This window comes from Mustela erminea, chromosome 11 (genome assembly GCF_009829155.1).
Source record: "Mustela erminea isolate mMusErm1 chromosome 11, mMusErm1.Pri, whole genome shotgun sequence".
Classification (NCBI taxonomy): domain Eukaryota; kingdom Metazoa; phylum Chordata; class Mammalia; order Carnivora; family Mustelidae; genus Mustela; species Mustela erminea.
Window position 1 is genome coordinate 88,308,210 of NC_045624.1, and position 26,432 is coordinate 88,334,641.

At 38.9% G+C, this 26,432-nt stretch overlaps 1 long non-coding RNA gene and 2 pseudogenes across 1 annotated transcript in view; all 3 read left to right on the forward strand.

The window, feature by feature from the left end:
- Positions 1-26,432, forward strand: part of LOC116569541 — a 221,625-nt gene that overhangs the window by 131,087 nt on the left and 64,106 nt on the right. The gene's annotated exons all lie outside the window — the stretch shown is intronic.
- On the forward strand, positions 1,714-3,208 carry LOC116569539 (annotated as a pseudogene).
- Positions 21,382-21,491, forward strand: LOC116569705 (annotated as a pseudogene).

The window sequence follows — 26,432 nt, forward strand, 5'->3', positions numbered from 1 at the left end:
ATATTTCTTGCAGGACTGGTTTAGTGATCACAGATTTTTTTTAGTTTCTGTTCCTGGAAGCTCTTTATCTCTCCTTCCATTCTGAATGACAGCTTTGCTGGATAAAGTATTCTTGGCTGTGTGGTTTTCTCATTTAGTAACCTGATACATCAGGCCAGCCCTTTCTGCCCTGCTAGGTCTCTGTGGATAGGTCTGATGCCAGTCTAATTTTTCTACCATTGTAGGCTAAGGAGCTCTTACCTTGAGTGGCTTCCAGGATTTTCTCTTTATCTCTGAAGTTTTCAAGCTTCACTATTATATGTCAGGGTACTGATCTATTTTTATTGATTGGGGGGGTATTCTCTCTACCTCTTGGACTTGAATGCCTGTTTCCTTTCCCAGATTTGGGAAGTTCTCAGGTATGATTTGCTCAAATATACCTTCTGTCCCTCTCTTTCTTTCTTCTTCCTCTGGGACCTCAATAATTCTAATATTGTTTTGGTTTATGATATTGCTGATTTCTCGAAGCCTCCACTTATGGTCCATTAATTGTTTTTCTCTCTTTTCCTCAGCTTCCTTCTTTTCCATCATCTTGTCTTCTATGTCACTACTTTCTCTTCTGACTCATTTACTCTAGATGTTAGAGTATCCACTTTAGACTGCATCTCAGTTAAAGCATTTTTAATTTCAGCCTGATCAGATTTTATTTCTGCTCTAAGAGATTAGGTAGTATCATTTATTCTTTTTTCAAGCCTAGCTAGTACATTTAGAATTGTTATACTGAATTCTAGCTTTGAATTTTTACTTATGTCCATATCAATTAGATCTGTGATAGAGAGTGTCACCTCTGGTTCTTTCTTTCTTTCTTTTTTAGATTTTATTATTTATGTATTTTAGAGAGAGAGAGTGAGCCCAAGCAGAGGGAGGAGCAGAGGGAAAGAGAAAAGCAGACTTCCCACTGAGCAGAGCCCAATGCAGGGCTCAATCCCAGGACCTTGAGATTATGATCTAATCGGAAGGCAGACACTTAACAGACTGAGACACCCAGGCATCCCTGGTTCTTTCTTTTGTTGTGGATTCCTCCTTCAAGTCATTTTTCCCAGAGAAAAATGGATGAATGAGAGAACAAAAATCAAGAAAATCAAGTATAACCTGAGTGAAATACATACTAGACAAATCCAAAGAGGTCAGAAACCAGAAAAGAAGAAAAAGCAAAGAAAAAGAGCATATAATCTTACAGGTCGACAAAACAGGGTGATCCACTTAGTCCTGGGTGTATCTTGGTCTGTTAGAAGACACTAAATCCCAAAATTATAAGGAATGTAAAACACAAAACCACACACACACACACACACACACACACACACACACACACACACACACAAAATTGAATAGTGTGAAAAGAAGCCAAAATTGAAGAATATATCTATAAAATATAAGTGTAAAAATGAAAAGAGACACCTGGGTGGGATAGTTGGTTAAGCGCCTGCCTTCGCCTAGGTTATGATCCCAGGGTCCTGGGATTGAGCCCTGTATTGGGCTCCTTTGCTCATCAAGGAGACTGCTTCTCCCTCTGCCTTCTGCTCCTCTGCGTGTGCTTGCTTTCTCTCTCTCACACTCACACAATTAAATAAAAATTTTTAAAAAATGAAAAATTCAAGACTTAAAAACAAAGAGTTAAAAGAAGAAATTTGTAGAAAAGTTAAAAAAAAAGAAAAAGAAAAAAGAGAACTCTCACCTGGAATTAAATCCTAACACTAGAAGTGGGTGCCCTCCAAAAGTCACCACAAGTCTTTCATGTGTACTCCTCGCCATGGCTCAGCTCCATACATGCTACTTCACCGTCAAAATATATGTGGTAGATGATGTGCCCTTTTCAATTCTTGCATCCTCTGAAATTAATGACCTTAGCAACATCATCAGTAAACTGCTGGAGGGCAAAAATGAGTTCCACAAACATTTGGAGTTCGATTTCCTTATCAAGGGCCAGTTTCTGCAAATACCCTTGCTCAACCACTTGGAACTGGAAAACATCCCCTCAGAAGAGGCTGTGGATATGGAATATGTGGAGAAGTACACTGCCCCTCAGCCAAAGCAATGCTTGTTCCATGCTGACTGGATCAGTTCAGTCCGAGGGACAGAGGAATGGATTTTTTTTTTATTATATAATATATATATTTTAAAATTTTTAATTTATTTTCAGCATAACAGTATTCATTGTTTTTTTGCACCATACCCAGTGCTCCATGCAATTCGTGCCCTCTCCCATACCCACCACCTGGTTCCCCCAACCTCCCACAGAGGAATGAATCTTGATGGGTTCTTAATGATAAGACTTCTTGGATCTGGTCCTTGGAAGGAAAGTCAGTAATGACAATCGTGGGATATACAGACATTGTAAAAGCTGTGGCCTGGGTGAAAAAAGGATAGCTTGTCTTGCCTACTAATGAGTAGCTCTGTGGATGGGACGATTCTCTTACAGGAGCGGACTGTGGAGAGAACCAAAGTGAAAGCTCTGCATGCTGCAGAGGCCATGCCGGAAGTGTGGATTCTCTAGCTATTGATAGTGTCAGAACTAAATTTTGCAGTGGCTCCTGGGATAAGAAGCTAAAGATCTGGTCTACAGTTCCTATAGATGAAGAAGATGAAATGGAGGGATCCACAAATCAAGAAAAAACAGAAAATAGAGCAGTTGAGACCAACAAGAACCATCTTTGGCTGCAAGGAAGCAATATCCTTAGTTCTGTGGTTGGATGCTGAAGAAATCTGCAGTGCATCTTGGGACCGCAGAGTTAGGGTGAGGAATATAGAGTCTGGCATTCTTAAGTCCATTTGCACAGGAAATAAAGTGTTTGATTATATCTCCTATTTTCCATTTTGTAAACATTAGCATCTGAAAGCACTGATATGTCACGATAGACATATCAGACTGTGGGATCCCTGAACTAAAGATGGTTCTTTGGTGTCCCTGTCCCTAACCTCACATACAGGCTGGGTCACATCATTAAAGTGGTCTCCTACTTATGAGCAGCAGCTGATTTCAGGTTCTTTAGGTAACATCATCAAGAAGTTGTAAGTCTCTTGTCTGATCTGGCGGCTCATGAAGACGGAGTTCTGAGTGTGTACTGGACAGACACAGGGTTACTTCTGAGTGGAGGAGCAGACAATAAATTGTATTCCTACAGATATTCACCTATTACTTCTCATGTAGGGACATGAAAGTGAACGATAAATTTGACTACAGAGATTGTTTCTGTAAATGACATTGATAACGACTCCTCAGGTAACATCAGTGACAGTTCAGAAAGCAGCCTTTTTAAGTTTATGTAATGTTTTCACCCTTGATAATATCTATCACTCTTTATTTTGTATTTATTATACAATGGTTTGTGTTATTAAGTATAAAATGTTACCTGCCTTTTCTGTCATTTGCAAACTCTTGAAACAAAACTGAGTTTAAGAAATTTCCTTTTATAGGTATTGGTTTGAATTAAGAATTGCCTTTGAAATGCTATAAAAGCATATATTAAAAATTTGTAATTGTCCAGATTTTAATTTCTGATGGAGAAACTTAAGTTTTCCTACATTAGCTATGTTTAAAAAAAGTATCTTTAGGAAAGTAACATATTCTAATGGAGAAAAAATTAGAACTACAATTTGCTTTGGGTAAAATAAGTGGTGTCTAACTATGATAAGATTTTGTGGGTATTCAGAACATTAAAACATGTAGATGCTGTCAATTAAGAGTTTGTTGAAAATTTTTAAGTGAAGTACTTGTATTAAAGATAGGCCACAATCCTTTAGAAATTGCATTTGGTTTCATGGAAACCAGGAATCTTTCTTCCCAACCTATCCTTTTATAGAATAAAATCTTTAGACAAAACTTTTCAGTCAGTGTTAGATAATAAACATTCGATAAATTAAAAAAAATTAAACTGAAAGACTAAAGACACGTACCCAAAACCCTCTACTTCCATATATTATTTTCCCCTAGTGCCAGAGTTTTTTTAGTTTCGAGTAATCTATAAACTCAATATGTGCCTGAGGATCTTGCTGGTCTTCTGGAGGAGGGGCCTGTTGCCCTGATTCTGAGGTGTTTTTGCCTGGGTGGAGCTGTACCAGCGTTTGCCAGAGGCCATGCTCTGTGTAAGCTGCTTTGGGTTGTTCTATGTGACTTTTGTTCCCTGAAGGCTTTTCAAGCAGCTTTAGAGGGTGGGGGAAAAAAAAGTGAAAAATAGCAGTGGCCTGATCTCCAGTCCTGGAGCTGAAGGATTACAGCCCCCCCCCTCTATAGTGCACCCTCAGGGGAAGAAGGCAGTCCAACCCTTTCGTGTTGGCCAAACTCCCCAGACTCCTGTGATGCTCACTTGCACCATTCCTCCCAGAGGAGGGAGCGCTGTCTCACCGGCCCCGCTGCTCCCTGGGCCCCTGTTTGCCTGATCCCATGCCACTCCTCCTGGGGCAAGGAGTTGGAACTCTCAGCAGTTGTTGCTTGCTGGGCCTCTGCTTGGAGAGCGGTTGCCTAGTTGAGAGTTTATGGCAACATCTAGCCGACCGGGTCACTCCAGAGCTCACTGAGTGTACCTGGCTTCCCTGCTCCAAACCTTGTTAACTCTGCTGCATTCAGGCACCCCTGGTCTTCCTGTGACCCTGGGGATCCTGAGACCACACTGTCCCACCTAGGATTCTGCCCCAATTCATCACCTGAGCACCTTTCAGGCAGAGACGTCTCTCACTGGATAGACGTCTAGAAGTTCTGATTTTGCATGCTGCTGCTTATCACTTTCCAGAAGCCGTTTTATGGAGTCTCCTTCCTCCCAAAGTTTCCCCTCAGATTCACATCTGTGCACCTCCTGCCTTGCAAAAAGTGGTCGCTTTTCTATTTGTAGATTTGCAGCAATTCTTTTCTTAGATCTCAGGTTGATCACATGTGTTGAGAATGATTTGATAGATACCTAGCTGAATTCACTCCTCTTCCACCATCTTCCTCTGAGAGCTGGAAAGCATCTTTTGCATTTCAGTTATTGTATTAACTCTGTTTTTTGTGTGTGTATACATATATATGTATATATATGTAGAATATATATGTATATATTATATCTTTCTGTTGAAGTTCTGAGCTCTTCCACTCTTCTCTCAAGTCGGCTGAGCATCTTTATGACCATTTGAACTCTTTATCAGGTTGATTGCTTATCTCTATTCTGTTCTTTTTCTGGTTTTATCTTGTTCTTTCATTTCGAGCATAATCCTTGATCTTGTTATTTCCTTTGACTTTCTCTGTTTGTTTTTCTGAGTTATGCAAAACCTCCACCTCTCCAGTCTTCAAGGAGTGGCTTTGTGTAGGGACGTCATTTGTACAGACAGCATGTGCCTGTTAGCGCTGGCTGGCTGGTGCTGGTGCAGTTGAAGGCCTGGGGTCCTCGGACACTCTGCATGGGGGTCACCCTCTTAAGATGGCTTGAGTCGGAATGGGCACAGGCCAGGTGTTCCCAGGGTGCTGTTCACTGGGGCTGCCCTGGTGGGAAGGCTGGAACTGAAGTCAGCGTGGGTTCCTGGTGTGCTCTTCATTGGGGCTACCCTAATAGGATGTCTGGAGTGGGCTTAGGCCAGGGATTTTCATATGAGGGGGCACTCTGATGGAATGGCTGGAGCTAGAGAATATGTGGACATGGGGGCCCCTTTTGGGGGATTGGCGGAGCTTGTATGGGTTAGGGTCTGGGCTCATTGGGGTGGCAGGCCAGCCAGACCATCTGGTCTGTGCTATCAAAGTGGAGGGGAAATGTAACCAGTGGCACTTGCCAGCACCTCCAGTCCCAGAGACTTCCAGCACTTACCTCACCGTATGGCCCATGCTCTAGGATTAGGTGGGTTTCCTTCACATGTAGGCTAGTTGCCCTTGAAACATCTGGTTGTTGTTGTTGTTATTGTTTTGTTTTTATTTTTACTGTGCCCCAGAGCAGGCAGATCTGCATATGGCCCCTCAGAGCTATCCCCCCTTCTGCAGTTGGTAGCATCACATGGGGTTCCTGTCATTACTGTGTCTGTTTTTCCTGATGTTCTCTGTATGATCTCTCTATCCTACGTTGTGCAGAAGCTCTTCGGTCAGACCTTGGTTCTTCTTTAGGAACTATTGCTCTATGTGTATGTATAGATTCTAGATGTAAGGGGTTCCTCCTACTGGACCATCTTGAACCCCTCCCCTGAAACGAAGGTTTTTACTAAATTGCTTAAGGGCAAAATCTTGCCTGAGCTAATGTGAACCTGTTTGGCAGAAAAACTTGATATGAAGCTATTATCTTATTTAACTCACTTTAAAAAAATATGTGTGTATACTGTACTGTATGGTGACTAGCATAGCATAGTAAAATAAAATTTAAAAATATATTTGTGCATTTTGCTCTAGGAATATTAGTATGTTTGATTAATGGAAGCCTCAGACCCTGCTAAGGGTGTTATGTAATTTGTATTGAAGGGGTCATATTTTTAAAAAATGAAAAATTTTGAATTCCAAAAACATTGGTCCTCAAAAATTTCAGACAAGGGATTGTGACCTATTACTCTCCTTAAAACACAGCAGCTGGAATGAATGCAAGACTTTGCTTGTGGTCTGTGTACCAGCTCAAAGTACAATAGTGGTGATCAGATCATCTTAGAAACTAAAATTTTAGCTTCATGAACAAAACAATAAAATGTGACTTGAAAGATACATTTCGGTAAATTTGCAGGGCTTTTTGGGAGATGCTTTCTGGGGAGTCCCATGGTGTTCTGCTCTTGGCCAGATCCTGACCATTGGCTTCATTGATGGTTTCTGGTAAATCAGGACTTTTTGCGGTAAGCAACAGAAGTCTATGTGGGCTAACTCAGGCCAAAGGATTCTCAAGGAGCACGGGGAGGGGGGATAGCTGGCTCTTTGTGATGTTACAGAATCAGGAATTAAAACCCCACAGGAATTTAAGGGTTCCCTCACTGTCTTTTTTTTTCCTGCTTCCCTACTGGTCCACTTTATCCGTCTCTCTGGCTAAAGAGCAATTTAAAAAATTTTTCAATTCGCTTGGCAGAAAATGACCATCGCCAACAACTCCTATGCCATATCTTCTCCATTTACCAGCACAGCCTGATTGGGGCCCCGCATCTCAGTTTAAATTCCAGTTTCCTCATGAAAGGACATTATCTGGCCCAATAGGCTAAGGCTTTGTTGTGGTTTAGAGGGACAGAGGTACTTTTTCCAAACATGGGTCCTCTCTCAGTAACTGTGTGGATGAGGAGGAGATGGGCAACTCCTGGTAAAGTGTGTCCAGGTTAGAGAATGGAAGGTTGGGCAGACCCCACCCTCTGGGGGGGGAAAAAAAAAGCATATATATATATATATATATATATATATATATGTATGTATGTATGTTTGGGCTTGGGCTGTTATAACAAATACCATAGCCTTGGTGACTTAAACAAATATTTTTTTTCCTTGCAGTTCTGGAGGCCGAAGTTCTGAGAGAGGGTGGCAGTATGGTTGAGTTCTGGTACAAGCCACCTTCTTGGCTTATAGATACCCTCCTTCTTCACTGTGTCTTCATATGGTGGAGAGAGATCTCCTTGTCACCTCTACTTAAAAGGGAATTAATTCCATCATGAGAGCCCCACTGTCATGACCTCATCTAACCCTAATAACCTCCCAAAAGCCCCATCTCCAAATACCAACATATTACACAGTGGGTTGGGCTTCAACATATGAATTTTCAGATATGCAAACATTTAGTCCATAGTGTGTGTGTATACACATAATCTATAAAGCATCTACCTAAAAGACATGGCAAGGATAATGATTTACTTTTGGATCTATGTAGTCCTTTTTGAAGCCCAGAAATGTATAAAGTGACTGGGCAGGTAGGTCAGGCTATAAGCAGAGAAAACTCTGAGTCTATACTTGAAACAAAATAGACCACATGTGCACCATCACTCCCATGTCGGCACCGAGCTAAAAATAGTGGTTAAAAAAAAGGCAAGGTGTGGGGCACCTGGGTGGCACAGTTCGTTAAGCCTCTGACTCTTGGTTTCGGCTCAGGTCATGATCTCAGCATTGTGAGATCGAGCCCCGCATTGAGCTCCGTGATCAGTTTGGAGTCAGCTTGAGAGTCTTTCTCCCTCTGCCCCTCCCCCACTCTAAAGTAAATTCACAAATCTTTAAAAAATAAAAACAAAGAGGGCAAGGTAAGAATCTGATCATTTCAGCAAAATTCTGTCTGCTTATTGTTGGAGTAGGATCAGGGTGTGAGAAGGCATAAGGATGATAGGTCAGCAGCTCTGGAGAAAACAGGTGAGCTGTTTCATACCCTCAGTGCCCAGATTGTGCCCACTTGCCTTCCATGGTCCTGTGTCGGAGCATCTGAACCAAGGACTGGTGTCCTTTTGTCCAGGTGATCCAAGATCCTTCCTTGACTCTCCCAACTCCACTAAACTGTAGCTCTGCCTCATTCTTCCTGCTGAGAGACCAAATCAAGAGAAACTGTCTCAAGGAGACAGTAGGAGAAAGAGTTTCCTTTTATTCTTCACTCTGAATTGGTAGTCAAACCCAAAACCGTGCCTTATTCACCAAGATTTTACTTACCCCCCTTTTTTTAAAAAGATTTTTTAATTTATTTATTTGACAGAGAGATCACAAGTAGGCAGAGAGGCAGGCAGAGAGAGAGGGGGAAGCAGGGTCCCTGCTGAGCAGAGAGCCCGATGCGGGGCTCAATCCCAGGACTCTGGGATCATGACCCGAGCCGAAGGCAGAGGCTTTAACCCACTGAACCACTCAGGTGCTCCAAACTGCAGCCCTTTTAAGTGCGTAATTATTGGGCACTCAGCAAGTTTACTGGGTGGGACAGAAATCAAGGGTCTGCTTGAGCCAGCCCCTTTGTGGAGTTATTTTCCTCTTGTACTTTTTTTTTTTTTTTTTGAAGATGTGTTTATTTATTTTAGGGAACACATGAGAAGGGAGGGAGTAGAGGGAGAGAGAGAATCTCAAACAGTCTCTGTGCTGAGCTTGGAGCCTGATCTGGGGTGCGATCCCAAGACCAGAAGCTCGTGACCTGAGACGAAACCAAGAGTTGGATGCTTAACCAACTGAGCCACCTAGGCACCTCCCCCACCCCCCTTGTACTTTTTGTGGACTTTTAGAAAGGAAACTAACCTAAATGCCTCTGGCTTGGGAGGATGAGCCATTAAAAACTCCAGTCCTCTGTTCTCCCATCTGCGCAGTACTGTCTTTTCGTATTAATGTAGAGGAGATAAAGAAAATCTCCCTTCTTTAACATTCACCTGGGGCATCAGAAGGTTTATTCTCAGCTGAATTCCATAAGATCCTAGCAAATACAAGTTGTAGTCACTGGTTTTTTGTTTTTTGGTTTTTGGGTTTTTTTTGGCATTTGAGCTGATGTGTCATCTTTTCCAGCTCTCACAGTTCCAATGTCTGACCATCTGGGCAGGGTTACAGAGGAGGGAGGTGGGGAAGGACCAGCAGCACTGTGTCTGCAGACAGCAGGAATATCTAGTCCTCCCTGCTGTGGCTTTCCTGATGCAGTTCTTGATTAGATTCCCTAGGGAATAAAATGACACTCCCCGACGCTCACATTGCCATGCCGCTGAGGGCACAACTAACTCCAGCCTAAGGTATCACACGTCACGTGTATGCAGTCAGCATACAGTTATTCGAGAGTTATCTTTGCAGTTTTGGTACCATCAGGTCTTGGTGGAAAGAGCTGTGGCCTAGAAGTTAGGATGCCTGGGTTTTAGTTATGGTTCTGGCAGTGTGAGAACTTGGGCAAGCTGCTCACTCTTCCTGACTTGCCGTTTTCTTTCCTTTCTTCTTTTCTCTTCTCTTTTCTTTTCCTTCCTTCCTTCCTTCCTTTCTTTCTTTTTTTTTTCTTTTTAAAAAGATTTTATTTATTTGATACAGAGAGACACACTGGGAGAGGAAATACAAGCAGGGGAAGTGGGAAAGGGAGAAGCAGGCTTCCTGCTGAGCAGAGAGCCTGATTTGAGGCTTGATTCCAGGACCCTGGGATCATGACCCGAGTCAAAAGCAGATGCTTACTGACTGAGCCACCCAGACATCCCATGACTTGCAGTTTGCTTGCCTATAGAATGAGAGTTGTATTCTGTGATTGTTTCACACTCTGATTTAATTTTGAGCTTCATAATAGAGCATTCCAGACCTTTATTAGAAAGTGTGTATCTGGGAAAGGTAAAATTCAGAATAGCTAGTTGTATTAGTTTGCTAGGGCTACTGTTAAAAAATACCACCAACTGGTTGGCTTAAACAGTAGAAATTTGCTGTCCAATGGGTGCAGAGTCTAGAATTCCCAGATCAAGCTGATGGTAGGTTTGGTTCTTCCTGAGGGCTTCGAAGGAAAATCTGTTCCCTGATACTCTCCTAGTTTGGTCATTTACTAGCAATCTTTGACCTTTTTTGGCTTGTAGATCTATTACTCAGGTCTCTGCCTTCATCATTACATAGCATTTTTCCTGTGTGCTTGTCTTTGTGTCTAAATTACACCCCTCTTTTTATGAAGACCTAGTCATTTTGGATTAGGGTCCACCCTGATGATTTCATTTTAAATTGGTTACCTCTGTGAAGACCATATTTCAAAAAAAAGGTCACATTTTGAGGTACTGGGAGTTAGGGCTTCAACATATCTTTTTTGGAGGACACAATTCAACCAGCCAGTTGTAACACTTGGTTAAATATACCTGCATGGAAGAGGTAAATGGAATAAATGTAGTCTTTGAATTATTTTCAATTAGATGGTATCTTTCTCTTATTTTTATGGGATACTTGGAGTTGAGTTTATTAGTGTTACCAGGTTTAAGATGTAGTGTCCCTTCAGCTAGTTCTCAGGAAACAATTTGCATTTCTTTGTGTCTCCAGTTCCAATTGTGTTAACTCTTCCTCCATTCTCCTCCATTCTTCCTACTTGGATCTTAGAAAATAAAGAAAGATCTATTCTTCATTCTCTAGTTCGCTGTCCAGAATAAAAATGCAGCCATCATCATCACTGAATCATCACTTCTTCTTTCACAGACTTTTTTTTCTTCCTTCCCCACTTTTCTAGGGCCAAATTTCTAGAAATTTGGGGACTAGAAGGGACCAGAGATATTTTCTGAGCCCATATGTGGCTTGAGTTTCCTTGAAAGGCCTACACTTTTAGACCATCTCTAAGGTGACCCTTTCTACTTCTGAGGCAAATGATCAATGACTTTTTTTTTTATCAGGTTAAAATCCATTTCCCCATTCTACCACCAGTGAGCTCTCTAGAGCATGACAGAACAAAGGCATTTCATCTTCCATGGGAGGCCCTTGGAAACAACACTATCTACTCATTTTTATACTCCTGTTAACACTTGAGAGGCTGATTTCCCTGGTTCTAATAGTTATTTAATCTGTCAACTTCAAGCTGGTACAGCCACTCTGGAAAACAGTAGGGAGGTTCCTCAAGACATTAAAAATAGAGCTACCCTATGACCCAGCAATTGCACTACTGGATATTTACCCCAAAGATACCGATGTAGTGATCCAGAGGGGCACCTGCACTCCAGTGTTCTCAGCAGCAATTTGCACAATAGCCAAACTATGGAAGGAACCTAGAGTCCCTTCATATATACAGTGGAATATTACTCAGCCATCAGAAAGGGTGAATACCCACCATTTGCATCAGCATGGATAGGTCAAGCAGAGAAAGACAGTTATACTGTTTTACTCATAGGTGGAACATAAGGAGTAGCACAGAGGACCACAAGGGGAGGGAGGGAAAACTGAATGCGAAGAAATCAGAAAGGGAGACAAACCATGAGAGACTCTGGACTCAGGGAAACAAACTGAGGGTTACAGAAGGAAAGGGGTGGGGGATGGGGTAACCTGATGATGGCATTAAGGAGGGCATGTGTGGTGAGTGTTACAAGCAACTAACGAATCGTTGAACACTACATCAACACTACATATGTTGGCTAATTGAACATAATAAATAAAATACATAATTTAAAAATATATAAATAAAAATAAAATATAATTTTTAATATAAAAATTTGTCAACTTCAGGGCCTGCAACTATTTAGTTGAGATAGCTTGGGCGAGTAATAGAACCTCTTTGAACCTAAGAATCCACATCCTCGAATTGGGTTATAACAAAAAGACTCGAATTTCAAGAGCTTGCTCTTTCCATTTCTAGCTTCACTTTAATGAATCTTAGTCTGTAAATCTATAGAAAGACCATAGTACTTGCTTTCCCTCATAGGATTACTTGGAAATGGAATGTGATGATGTTTGTCAGACTGATTTGGTGCCTATTACTGCTGCTACTATTATTAAGGGTCTGAGTGGGAGGTCCTTTTACTAAATTAAGACAGGAAGTGAATAAAAAAAAAACTTGCTGCAAGTCACCCTGAGTTTCTAGGAAGTATTTGGGGACAGGATGTTTGGGAAAGCCGGAAGTGTCACTCAAAGAATTATTTTTCAATCTGTGTCCCAAGTTCTGATTTTTAGCTGGCTTCTGGAGCTGCCTGGGAAATGGTCAAGTTCACTTAGAAGATCAAATCAGGGAGAAGTACATTTATTGTTTTGGAAAAAATTAAGACAAATATAGGAGGGGTAGGTATCGTTTTGATCCCCTCCTCATCCAAATCAAGAACTAGCTTCTTTTGATTTAAGAAACTTTCAGGAAAAAAGCATAGACAAGAATTATCTTTAATGAATCACAAGAAAAGAAAATGACAAATGATTATTTCTTCCTGGCCTGCCCTCTTCCTCACACATATCTCTTCTGGCATTAAGCAAGACAGACCTCTGTGCGGACAAATCACAGTGCAGTTATGGAACTGGAATGGGCTCTCCCTCACAGATGTGGTCCGGAGGCTCCCACTGGACCGTATGATGGCCAGTTGGGTCCTTTCCAAAGAATGGCTGAACCTTCTGTTTCATCCCTAGGCCCTGCAAGGTGAGTTGTAGCTATTCTGGGTTTCTGGTTGCCTGCACTAGTATCTGAGGGTGCCATTTAGTGGTCCTTTCAGCCCCTCTAGGGATGAGAGAAAGGGATGCTGCTTTCAGGAGCCTAAGGCCTAGCCATCTGCCATGCTTACACACGGATGATTTCAGCATCCAGAGAATCACATCAGGAGCTAATTAGAGCCAGTTTTAATTATTTATTGGGGTCAGCTTTTTGTCTGCTCTCTTATTCAAGATAAAGAGACTGTTGCTCTAATAGTATTATTAAACATTATAGTGAATCTTAAATGTTTGTTCTGTGCCTCTCTGGTATCCTAATTGCTAATTTTGTTTGGGATCTGACCTTGGTATAAAAGATCTACAAAATTTACCCAGATCCTTGCTACCATAGGTGTAATCAACTGTAAAATTGTTATGTTGCTTTGCTGAAATCATCTGGTGGTAGTATGAGTGTGTATTTAGAGATGACAGAATAAGGGCTTTGAACTTTTATCATTTAAAAAACAAAATATAAAAGGTTAAGGTGTCCATGTTAAGGTTTTCTGTTATCAGGGTTACTATGGTAGGTCCTTGGTGCAGCCTTTCAGAGTTTGCTTTTTAGAAAAGCTCTACTGGTGTTCTGATAGGCTCCATCCCACAAGCCAGTCCATTTATATTTTTTTAATTTAAACCCTGCCAGCAGGGGCCCATCAAAATGTGATACTATTTTTTCTCACTAACCCAATTATTTTGTTAAGATTTTAAAATTTATTTATTAGAGAGCGAAAGAGAGAGCATGAGAGGGAGGGAAGGGTCAGAGGGAGCTGCTGAGCAGGGAGTCTGCTTCAGGACTTGGTCCCAGGACTCCAGGATCATGACCTGAGTGGAAGGCAGTCACTTAACCAACTGAGCCATCCCAGTGCCCTAACCCAATTATTTTTGTTAATTTTAGTTATAAACATACGCTGCACTTATATAATGCATAGTTTAAAAATTTATACTAATTTACAAAATCTTAACTACAGTATTCTCTTGTTCACAGAGTAATTTTTCTTATATCTCTTGTTAAGCTTCTATTTCTTTAATTAGTCTTTAATTCTCTTACCGCTAAAAAGAAAAAGAATGTAGACTCAGTAGGGAATAATTTGAGAAAAATCCTTTAAATGGCCACGCACATGTATTTTCATGTATACAACGGTGTTTTCTGTTTTTTGGGGGGTTGCAATATCAGAATCCACCTAAAATGAGCTCAAACAGAGAAAAGTGAATATATTGGAGTAAAATTATAATGTGGATTTTACTGCAAAGTCCAGGGATGCAGCTGCCTCCAGTTGATTCAGAAGTTTCAATAATTACTCCAACTTCCTTCACAACCTGAGCCTCCTTTCCTCTCATTGTAAACAGGCTTCCTTAATGTGGCCAAGAGCAGTGGCCACCAGCTATACGACACTCAACCACAGCTAAGCACTATAGGAGAAAGATCTTTCTCCCAATATCCACATATCCAGCTCCAGGAAAGATTGCAATTTATTATCTTCTGCTTGAGTCACATCTCACTGCTATAATGGTACATAGCACCACCTAGACCACATGGAATGGGGAGGAACCTCTAGACAAAAAGTGGAGTTGTTTGTTTAAGACAGGGTTGGCAAATCTTTCTGTAGAGGGACAGATAATAAATATATTAGGCTTTATGGGCTGCATACAATCTCTGCTACATATACTTTTTTTCCCTAATAAACTTCTTAGTGCCACACTGAGGAAGAAGTACTCAGAGAAGACTAGAAATTGAGCAGAAAAAATAGGAAAAAAGGAAAGAGAGAATGAAGAAAAGTGGGCAAAGGTATATAGAAACATATTTCAGAAAGTATTAAGTCCATATTATCACAAGATGACAAAACAGAAGGAGCTCTAGAGATGTGAAACTAGAAAAGCTGTTATTGGCTATCCATCCTTTGCGAAAGTAAAAGGAAAGTTCTTTTTACTTAATTATGAGCAATAAGAAAAGAAAAGGCCATACAATATTCTTATAAGAAAAAATACAAGGAACACAATAATATTCCTTCAGACAATGAAAGCGCATAAAAAGGACATGCTTATAAAAGAGGTGAAAACTCTGACCTAATATTTAAAATAAGCTAAGGGGTGCCTGGGTGGCTCAGTTGGTTGGGCGACTGCCTTCAGCTCGGGTCATGATCCTGGAGTCCCAGGATCGAGTCCCGCATCGGGCTCCCTGCTTGTCATGGAGTCTGCTTCTCCCTCTGACCCTCCCCCTTCTCATACTCTCTCTCTCTCAAATAAATAAATAAATAAAATCTTAAAATAAGCTAAAATAAGAAAATAATAAAAACTATGAAAGAACAACATAAATCAAAGGTAGAGACTTAAAAAGCCGATAGGAATACCTGAAAGTGGAGGTGACAAAACTACTTCAGGCAAGAATTAGAAATTTAAAAAATGATTTCAGAATTGTTAATTAAACTATATTGAATATAAGAAGAAATAAATGCATACATTTTTAAAATATTAAAAGGAAAAAAATTTTTTTGGACATTTTAAAAAAATTTCTTTTCAGCGTAACAGTATTCATTGTTTTTGCACCACACCTAGTGCTCCATGCAATCTGTGCCCTCCTCAGTACCCACCACTAGGCTCCCCCAACCTCCCATCCTCCCCCTTCAAAACCCTCAGATTGTTTTTCAGAGTCCATAGTCTCTCATGGTTCACCTCCCCTTCCAATTTCCCTCAACTCCCTTCTCCTCTCCATCTCCCCTTGTCCTTCATGCTATTTGTTATGCTCCACAAATAAGTGAAACCATATGATAATCGAGTCTCTCTGCTTGACTTAATTTACTCAGCATAATCTCTTCTAGTCCCGTCCATGTTGTGACAGAAGTTGGGTATTCATCTTTTCTGATGGAGGCATAATACTTTTAAAATATTTTATTTATTTGACAGACAGAGATCACAAATAGGCAGAGGCAAGCAGAGAGAAAGGGGGAAGCAGGCTCCCTGCTGAGCAGAGAGGCCGATGTGGGGCTCAGTCCCAGGATCCTGGGATCATGACCCGAACTGAAGGCAGAGGCTTTAACCTGCTGAGCCATCCAGGCGCCCATAAAAGGAAAAAAAAAAAATTTTTTTTTCCCAAGGCAATTAGATTTTATTTTATTATTTTTTTTAAATATTTATTTATTTGACAGAGATCACAAATAGGCAGAGAGGCAGGCTCCCTGCTGAGCAGAGAGCCCAATGTGGGGCTCGATCCCAGAATCCTGAGACCATGATCTGGGCCAAAGGCAGAGGCTTTAACCCACTGAGCCACTCAGGTGCCCCAAAAGGAAAAACTTTTAAATAAACGGATGGAGTTCGGTTTTGATAGAAAATAATAAAAGTATGTAAAGAAGATCAAACATATGAATAATAGGAATTCCTGTAAAAGAAAACCAGTCAACGGAAAATAAATGCTAAAAAATAATAATTCAAGAAAAACTTTTAAAAAACCTTAAAAAGATAAACCTCAAAACTGTATCTTGAAAGAACACAATATACAACTGAGGGAAAATGACTTAGTACAGATTTAACTGAGGACTACACATATAAAATTATTAGAATTTAAAAAATTTTGGATTTTCAGGTAGAAGAACTAAGGTATTTCTTAAAGACTAAAATTACCATCACATTTTCTGATGGCATTGTTTTATGTCAGGAGGGACAAAAAAACCATGAGCCAAAGACTCTACCTAAATCACATTGACATTCAGTTTTTAAATCTTCAGGAAAATTATTTCAGAGATGTGAGAATTTAGGAAATACTATTTTAGGGACATCTGCTGAGGAAACTAGTAAAGAAGAGTTTTCAGACAACAAAATGATGGAGGAACAATGACATAAATACTAATGGTAAGCCTTAAGTGCTTGTCTTTGGAACTAAATTTAAATGAAGATTATAAAAGTATATGTGTAAGCATGATGTGTGATAACTGTGTGTTATGATAGTATTATAAAATGCAGCTATCAAAAACTGGGGGAAGAATAGGGTGGGTATATGAAAAACAGATTAAGCTCACTGTTCGCCTTATAGGTATTATCTGGGAGCAAAAAAGATAGTATTACGTAAAATTAGATGATGAAGAAGAAGAGAAAGAAGAACTTAGCTAATTTCAGTATTGCTTATGGTAAAAACCAATAAAAAACAGTAAAAAGAAAAAAAACACGAGAGCTCTAAGTATACTTAGTAAAAGCATTAGTATAAAGGTGATGATTAGAACAAAGATATATGCTTTCCTACATGTCAAAAAATATACCCACGTATTTTCTTGTACTAAGGGTAAAAAACAGCAGTTCAGGAATAAACCGTAACACTTTAAAAAATGGTTTTGCTTGGAAGATGAACATTGCCTAGAAGGGATAGTGATACTAATTATAGTTCTTTGAATATGACTTCTTTTGGAGAATTGGCTTTGGAACCATGTAAATACTTTACATGAAGTAAAATGAAATAAATTCTTTTAAAAATGAAAGTAAAATCAAACCCCACTGACAATCCACATTGAGACAAACCCACCTGGAGAGATTCTTTTCAAATTGATTCTAAAATACAGTAATTTGAATTACCACCCCACTGGTATAAAGTCTAAGGAGAGGAAGAACTTCAAAATATCACAATCTATTTCCAATAATTGTATTGTCGTTTACAGTACTGGTACTGTTATTCCGAGTCTACTCTCTGTGAAAGGTGACATAAAGCAAATAATTTTGATGGTGTTATTGAAAAACAGGATTTTTGGTAAAGGTTGCTATCCATAAGGTGAAACAAAAATCTGACAATTTTTTTTAAAGATTTACTTGAGAGAGAAAGAGCACACACACCCATGAGCAAGTGGGAAGAGGGGCAGAGGGAGGGGAAACTCAAGCAGACTCTCCACCAAGCAGGGAGTCCAACATAGGGCTCAATCCTACAACCCATGAGATCATGACCAAGCTGAAATCATGAGTCAGCCGCTTAACTGAACTATGAATTCGTGATTTTCTCCTATAAAAATGTTTCCAGAATTCCAGCTTCTGGAATTGTGGAATAAAGCTCTCTGAAATTGTACGTCTTCATAAAAGCAATGAGAGCAGGGACAAAAACTGTTAAACTTTTTCGGGTCTCTAGAAATTAAAAGTTGGGAAAAATTTGATAAGAGTTTATTTAAAAAATTACTGACTTTTGGTAAAAACAGTGACCTTTGTGGCATTTAATTTGCCCTAATCCTGTCCGCCTAACCCCTGACTCCACTGTAGCTTGCAGCTATGGTAGTTTTTTTAAGATTAGCAGCTTGGCAGGCACTGGAAGAGTGCCACTCCCTGAGAATTATCCCTATTTGAAGTATTTGGAAACTCACTGGAAACTCCCATTTTCAGAGCATGTCTTTATTTTACCTGACTTCATTCTGTGTGAACTGCTCTCTCCTTTGCAGATTTGTTTAAAATAATCACCAACAACTGTTTAACAGTTCAGTTGCCCAAAGCAGCATTGCTAGTTGGGGCTAATAAGGCTGGTCAAAAACATAAGGGAAAACTGGGGAATGAAATTTCCACAGGGAATTTGAAAAGCTCCAACATGATTAGAAAACTGTGCTTATGCTTATGTCTGCCCAGGAGAGTTCAGAGCTGAACTTGAGGTTTTGGACAGGCAATAGTCAAGGTAAGGGAGCATTAAAGATGTGTCCAAACACATACACAGAGTTCTCAGGAAAGGGTAGGAGACTGCTGGCACAGGCATGAAGAAATCAGTATCTGATTATTAGCAGATCACTAAGTGAAATAAGCAGATTTCAGTGGCCACATATGTCAAAGAATATGGATTTTACAGAATTTGTTCAGAAGAACCACTAAACAAGCATACACCATCAATAATGACAATAACTATCAACAAAAAAAATCCTTGTTGGGGGATATAATTCCCAAATGTGCCATATTATATTATTTAAAATGTAAATTCTCAACCAAAAAATAAGACATGCAAAGAAACAGGAAAGTTTCCTAATTTGTCTATTGAAAGAACTAGAAAAAATGATAAATCCATTTACAGTGAGTACCATTAGTGCCAAAATTGTTGTGTCTAAATATGATTTCCTAGGTAAAGAAATAAGCAAATACAAAGCCTTTTAGGAGAAGTGGTTGATCCCATGTTTGAGGAAGTAAATACACAAATTGAACCTGAAACATCTTTATATACCTGAAAAAAAAAAAAAAAACCGTGTCATGTCAAAGAGACTCAGAAACAACTTGAGTCTATCCTGGAGTCTATGTAACAAATGTCATTAGAAGTTTTCTGTAAAGGTAATAATTGCAGAAGATCAGAAGTCACTAAACACACCTAAATCTATCTTAATTGGGAGTACTTCCCCAAAACAGAAAGACAAAGAATTGGATACTGATAGTTTAAGAGGTGGTTCCAGGCAACACAAATCAAAGAATGAGGAAAATAAGACAGAGAAGGGAAAATTGTGAATCAGATGTACATCACTGAGTTGAAGACCCTCTCATAACTTATGTGCAAAATCTCTTACGAATTGTCCCACCAAGGGGAGAGGAAGCTGCCCTTCATTGGTAATTAAAGGTTGTGCCTTGAGGCATTAAATCTCTGTCATTTCTGGTTGTCCTTTCGGTAGGCTGAGCAAACTCTGAAGGCGTTGGAGAGAGCTCTCAAAGAAGCAAAGTGGACAGTGATGTGGGAAGCTGTCAGCATGCGTAGTTACTATTTATTATAAATGTGAATAAAATCTGAGGGGACAGAAACAACATCTGCTAAAAATCTTTGAGCTCAACATGATGGTAAAATAACAAAAACTACTTCATTGATTAACTTTAGAGAATTTAGAAAACCACTCATTTTTTGAAAACTGGTAAATGGAAAGATTCAAGAATTTTTCATTCTTTTTCTATATGACACATACTTCAGGGAAATCATGGTGATGAGTCATATGGTTGATTCTTGTATAGATGTATCCCTGATAATAAATATGAGAGCTAGACTATCACTATCTTTTCTATTAACATTAATGTATTATTTGCTTCAGGGGTACAGGTCTGTGAATCATCAGTCTTACACAATTTGCAGTACTCACCATAGTACATACCCTCTCCAATGTCCATAACCCAGCCACCCTATCCCTACTCCCCCACCCCCCAGCAACCCTCAGTTTGTTTCCTGAGATTAAGAGTCCTTATGGTTTTTCTCCCTCCCTGGTCCCACCTTGTTTCATTTTTTTCCCTCCTTAAGCACCCCCCCATGACCTCCCTGCCCTGCTTCTCAAATTCCTCTTACCAGAGACATCATATGATAATTGTTTTTCTCTGATTGACTTATTTCACTTAGCATAATACCCTCTAGTTCCATCCACGTTGTTGCAAATGGCAGGATTTCTTTTTTTGATGGTTGCATAGTATTCGTGTGTGTGTGTGTGTGTGCGCGCGCCTCCACATTTCTTTATCCATTCATCTGTTGATGGACATCTAGGTTCTTTCCATTGTTTGACTGTTGTGGGCATTGCTGCTATAAACCTTTGGGATCACTACATTTGTATATTTTATTTTATTTTTTTTAAGATTTTATTTATCTGAGAGAGAGAATGATAAAGAGAAAGGGAGCGGGTCAGAGGGAGAAGCAGACTCCCCGCTGAGCAGGGAGCGTGACATGGGACTTGATCCCAGGACTGTAGGATCACGACCTGAGCTAAAGGCAGTCACTTAATTAACTGAGCCACCCAGGCACCCTACATTTGTATCTTTAGGGTAAATACCCAGTAGTGCAATTGCTGGGTCATAGGGTAGCTCTATTTTCAACTTCCTGAGGAACCTCCATATTGTTTTCCAGAGTGGCTGCACCAGCTTGCATTCCCACCAACAGTGTGGGAGGGTTCCCCCTTCTCTGCATCCTCACCAACATCTGTCGTTTCCTGGACTTGTTAATTTTAGCCATTCTGACTGGTGTGAGGTGGTATCTCACTGTGGTTTTGATTTGTATTTCCTTAATGCTGAGTGTTGTTGAGCACTTTTTCACATGTCTGTTGGCCATTTGGATGTCTTCTAGACTATGCTCATTTTTAATACCTATTGGATTAATGGATGTAGACATAGCTCAAAAAGATCTGCTACTATTACAAAAAGAGACAGCTGAACATTATGCCCTTTTTATGAAAGTATGCAAACTACCATTGAAGTGATAGTAACAAGAATATTAAACCTAAACATGATCAAGCCTCTAGATTTAATGCTCAGAAAATATTGCATGCTCAGGGAACAAACAACTACAGGGAGAGATAATCAACAAATCTGTCAGACTGCAGAAAAGTATCCAGGACCAAGACAGTTCATTCAACAAAATAAGTGCAATTAAAATGTTGAGAGGGAGAGGAGGGGGTTGGTTGGATGAAACTCCATAGATTAAAATGGCACAGAGAAGCTTTGCGCAGTGGCAGTATCGTAGCCAATGAGGTTTATCCGAGGCGCTATTATTGCTAATTAAAATGGCACAGAGACCAATTGCAATTTATGAACTTTATCTAAATAGTGAATTCCAATAGTCTTTCTTTTAAAAAAATTGAGATATAGTTGATACACAGCACAGTATTTGTTTTGGGTGTATAGCATAATGACTTGGTTTATGTATATATTGTGAAATGATTGCCATAATAAGTTAATATCCATCACCTCACAAAATTATAATTTTTTTTCTTGTGGTAAGAATGTTTAAGGTTTATTCTAAGCAACTTTCAAATATACAATACAGTATTGTTAATGATAATCACTCTACTGTATATTAACTCTCCAGGACTCACGTATAACTGGAAAGTTGGTATATTTTGACCACCTTCACCTATTTTGTCCACCTGTACCCACCCCCTCCCCCTGCCCCCACCGGTCTCTGGCAACCACCAACCTGTTCTCTGTATCTATGAGTTCAGGGATTTTATTTTGTGTGTGTGTGTGTGTGTGTGTGTGTGTGTGTGTGTGTGTGTGTGTGTATTTTGTGTTTAGAATCCACAAAAAAGTGATACCACACCAGCTTTTGTCTTTGACTGATTTCACTCTTGAGAGTATAATACTCTCAAGAACCATCTCTGTTGTCACAAAGAGCAGGATTTCCTTCCCCTTTTTTGTGGCTGCATAATAATACACTGTGTGTATTAGTATACCACATTTTTGTAAAATTCATTCATCTGTTGAAGGACACTTAAGTTGTTTCCATATCTTGGCTATTGTAAATAATGCTGTAGTGAACATAGGGGTGCAGATATCTTTTTGAAGTAATGATTTTATATTCTTGGAATAAATACCAGAAGTGGAATTTCTCGATTTATATGGTAGTTCTATTTTTAATTTTTTGAAGAATCTCCATACTGTTTTTCACATGGTTGCACCAGTTTGCAGTCCCCCCAATAGTGTACAAGGCTTCTCTTTTCTCTCCATCTTCAGTAATACCTGTTATTTCTTGTCTTTTTGATAACAGCCATTTTAATAAGTGAGGTGATTATCTCATTGTGGTTTTAATTTATAGTTCCCTGATAATTAGGGAAGTTGAGTATCTTTTCATATACCTTTTGGCCATCTATATGTCTTTGGAAAAACATCTATTCAGATCGTCTTCCCATTTTTAATCAGGTTGCTTGTTTTTTGTTATTGGGTTTTTATTTAAACTCCAGTTAACATGCAGTGTGATAACAGTTTCAGGTGTACAATATAGTGATTCAACACTCCCATACAATACCCTGTGCTCATCACAGCAAGTGTACTTTGTATATTTTGCATATCAACCTCTTATCAAATAAGTAATTTGCACTCCCTTTTTGTAGGTTGCCTTTTCATAAGCTGGTAGTTTCCTTTCTTGTGCAGAAACCTGTTAGTTTGATATAATCCCACTTGTTTGTTTTTACTTTTATTTCCTTTTTGAGTGTTGTTGCCTTTTGCTGTGAAATCCAAAAAATCACTGCTAAGACCAATGTCAAGGAGCTTATGTTTTCTTTTATTTATTTATTTGTTTGTTTGTTTGTTTGTTTATTAAAGCAGTGTTTCTGGAAAATTTATTTCACATACTGATCATCTGTGGCTTTTTTTTTTTTAATTTTTTCAGTGTAACAGTATTCATTATTTTTGCACCACACCCAGTGCTCCATGCAATCCGTGCCCTCTCCAGTACCCACCCCTGGACCCCCCAACCTCCCACCCCCTGCCCCTTCAAAACCCTCAGATTGTTTTTCAGAGTCCATTGTCTCTCATGGTTCACCTCCCCTTCCAGTTTCCCTCAACTCCCTTCTCCTCTCCATCTCCCCTTGTCCTTCATGATATTTGTTATGCTCCACAAATAAGTGAAACCAGATGATAATTGACTCTCTCTGCTTGACTTATTTCACTCAGCATATGTTTTCTTTTAGGAGTTTTATGGTTTCAGGTCCTGTGTTCATGTTTTGAATGCATTTTGAGATGATTTTTGCATATGCCATAAGATAGTGGTCCAGTTTCATGCTTTTGCATGTGGCTATCCAGTTTTCCCTTCACCAATTATGGAAGATAATATCCCTTCTCCATTAAGTATTCTTGGCTCCTTTGTCTTAAATTAATTGACCATATAAAGGTGGGTTTATATCTGGGCTCTGTATTGTGTTCTATTGATTTATGTGTCTGTTTTTATGCCAATACCATTCTGTTTTTGTTACTGTAGTTTTATCATATAGTTAGAAATCAGGAAGTATGATACATCCAGCTTTGTTCTCTCTGAAGATCACTTCGGCTCTTTGAAATCATTTTTAGTTCCATAAAAATTTTAGGATGGATTGTTCTATTTTTGTTAAACAGTACCACTGGAATCTTCATTGGGATTACATTGAATTTGTAAATTGCTTTGGGTAGTATGGACGTTTTACCAATATTAATTCTTCCAAGCCATGAGCACAGAGTATCTTTCCATTTATCTGTGTTTTTTCAATATTTTTAATTGTGGTTTTTTTCAATTTCTTTCTTTTCAGTATGCAAATTTTTCACCTTCTTGGTTGAATTTTTTCCTATGTATTTTATTCTTTTTGATGCAATTATAAATGGGATTATTTAAAATTTCTCTTTCTGGTAATTATTAGTGTATAGAAACATTACTGATTTTTTTGTATATTAATTTTGTATCCTGTACCTTTACTGAATTCATTGGTTAGTTCTAATAGTTTTTTGGGGTCTTTAGGTCTTTCTACATGTAGTATCATGTCATCTGAAAATAGCAACAGTTTTACTTTTTCCTTTCTAATTTGGATGCTTTTTATTTCTTGTCTGATTGTTGTAGTTACGATTTTCAGTACTATGTTGATCAAAAGTGATGCGTGTGGACATCCTTGTCTTGTTCCTGATCTTAGAGGGAAAGGTTTCAGTTTTTTTACTGTTGAGTTTGATGTTTCCTTGGGCTTGTCATATGTGGCCTTTGTTATGTTGAAGTACGTTTCCTCTCTACAGTTAAAGCTGAGTGAAATAAGTCAAGCAGAGAGAGTCAATTATCATATGGTTTCACTTATTTGCGGAGCATAAGAAATAACATGGAGGACATGGGGAGATGAAGAGGAGAAGGGAGTTGCGGGAAATTGGAAGGGGAGGTGAACCATGAGAGACAATGGACCCTGAAAAACAACCTGAGGGTTTTGAAGGGGCAGGGGGTGGGAGGTTGGGGGAGCCAGGTGGTGGGTATTATGGAGGGCACGGATTGCATGGAGCACTGGGTGTGGTGCAAAAACAGTGAATTCTGTTATGCTGAAAAGAAATTAAAAAAAAAAAAAGATACCAAATAGACCAAAAAAAACAAAACAAAACAAAACTTTTTTTTTTTTATCATGAGTGGATGTTGAATTTCATCAGATGCTTTTTCTGCATCTGCTGAGGTCATCAGAGGATTTTTAGCCTTCATTTTGTTAGTGTGGTGTATCATATTGATTTGTGAATGTTGAACCATAGTTGTATCCCTGAAGTAAATCCCTACTTGATCCTGATGTATGATCCTGGTGACGTACTTTTGAATTTGGTTTTCTAACATTTGGCTGGGCTCTTTTTACATCTATGTTCACCAAGGATGAAGGCTTGTAGTTTCCTCATAGTGTCCTTGTGTGGTTTTGGTATCAGGACAATGCTGGCGTTGTGAAATGAGTTTGTAATTGTTCTTTCCTCTTTTATTTTTTGGGAGAGTTTGAGGAGGATTGATATTAATTCTTTAAATGTTTGATGGAATTCACAGTGAAGCCACTGGGTTCTGGGCTTTTCTCTTTGGGGAGGTGTTTTTATTTTATTTTTATTTTCTTATTACTGAATCAGTTTTCTTTCTAGTAATTGGTCTATTGAGATTTCTTGTTTCTTCATGATTCATTCTTTGTAGGTTTTGTGTTTCAAAATACATCTTTTTCTTCTAGGTTGTCCAGTTGGTTGGTGTATAATTCTGCACAGCAGGCTCTTATGATCCTTTGTATTTCTGTGGTGTCAGTGGTAATGCCTACTCTTTCATTTCTCGATTGATTCCTCTCTCTCTTTTCCTGCTGAGTTTGTCTAAAGATATATCTGTTTTGTTTATCTTATCAAAAAAACCCACCTCTTACTTTCATAAGTCTTTTCTGTTTTTAGTATCTATTTCACTTATTTTCATTCTGATCTTTGTTATTTTCTTCCTTATACCAACTTTGGGATTAATTTGTTCTTTTTCTAGTTCTTAGAGGTATATAGGTATGTTGTTTGAGATCTTCTTAAGTAGGTATTTATCTCTATGGAGTTCCCTCTTAGAAGTGTTTTGCTATGTCCTATAAATTTTGGTATATTGGATTTCTTTTTTTTTCATTTGTCTCAAAATATATTTTTAAATTTCTCTTTAGATTTCTTCTTTGAACCACTGGTTTTGTTCACTAGCATGTTTTTTAACCTTCAGATATTTGTGAATTTTCCAGTTTTATTTTTGTAACGGATTTCTAGTTTCATAACATTGTGGTTAGAAAAGATGCTTGATATGATTTCAGTCTTCTTAAATTTGTTAAGACTTATTTTGTGATCTAACATAGCACATGGAGAATGCTTCATGTGCACTTCTAATAGACTTTCAAAAATAGAGACAATTGAGGAAATTTGTACACTGACTCAATAATTGATGATCTTAAAAATTATTGTTATTTTTAGGTGTAAGAAATATACTATAAATAATGAAGTTTGGGTTTCATTTAGAATGGGATAAAAATGAACCCCTTCTCAATTCTGCTATTCTGTCATAGGAATCAGCTAATTGAAAGTGCTGAAAATGTTTGGAATAGATGTTACTGCCCCTCATCAGGAAATGTGTTCATAAATAAACAGACTATTTTTCAAAAACTTTTGAAAGCTAGCTGTGAACATAGACACATGAATTTTCAGATCGTAATAAGCTGAACCATTGACTATACTGTAAAATGTTAATATCTTTCTCCCATTATTTTGAAAAACAGAGAAAGGCCAAAAAGCTATTTCC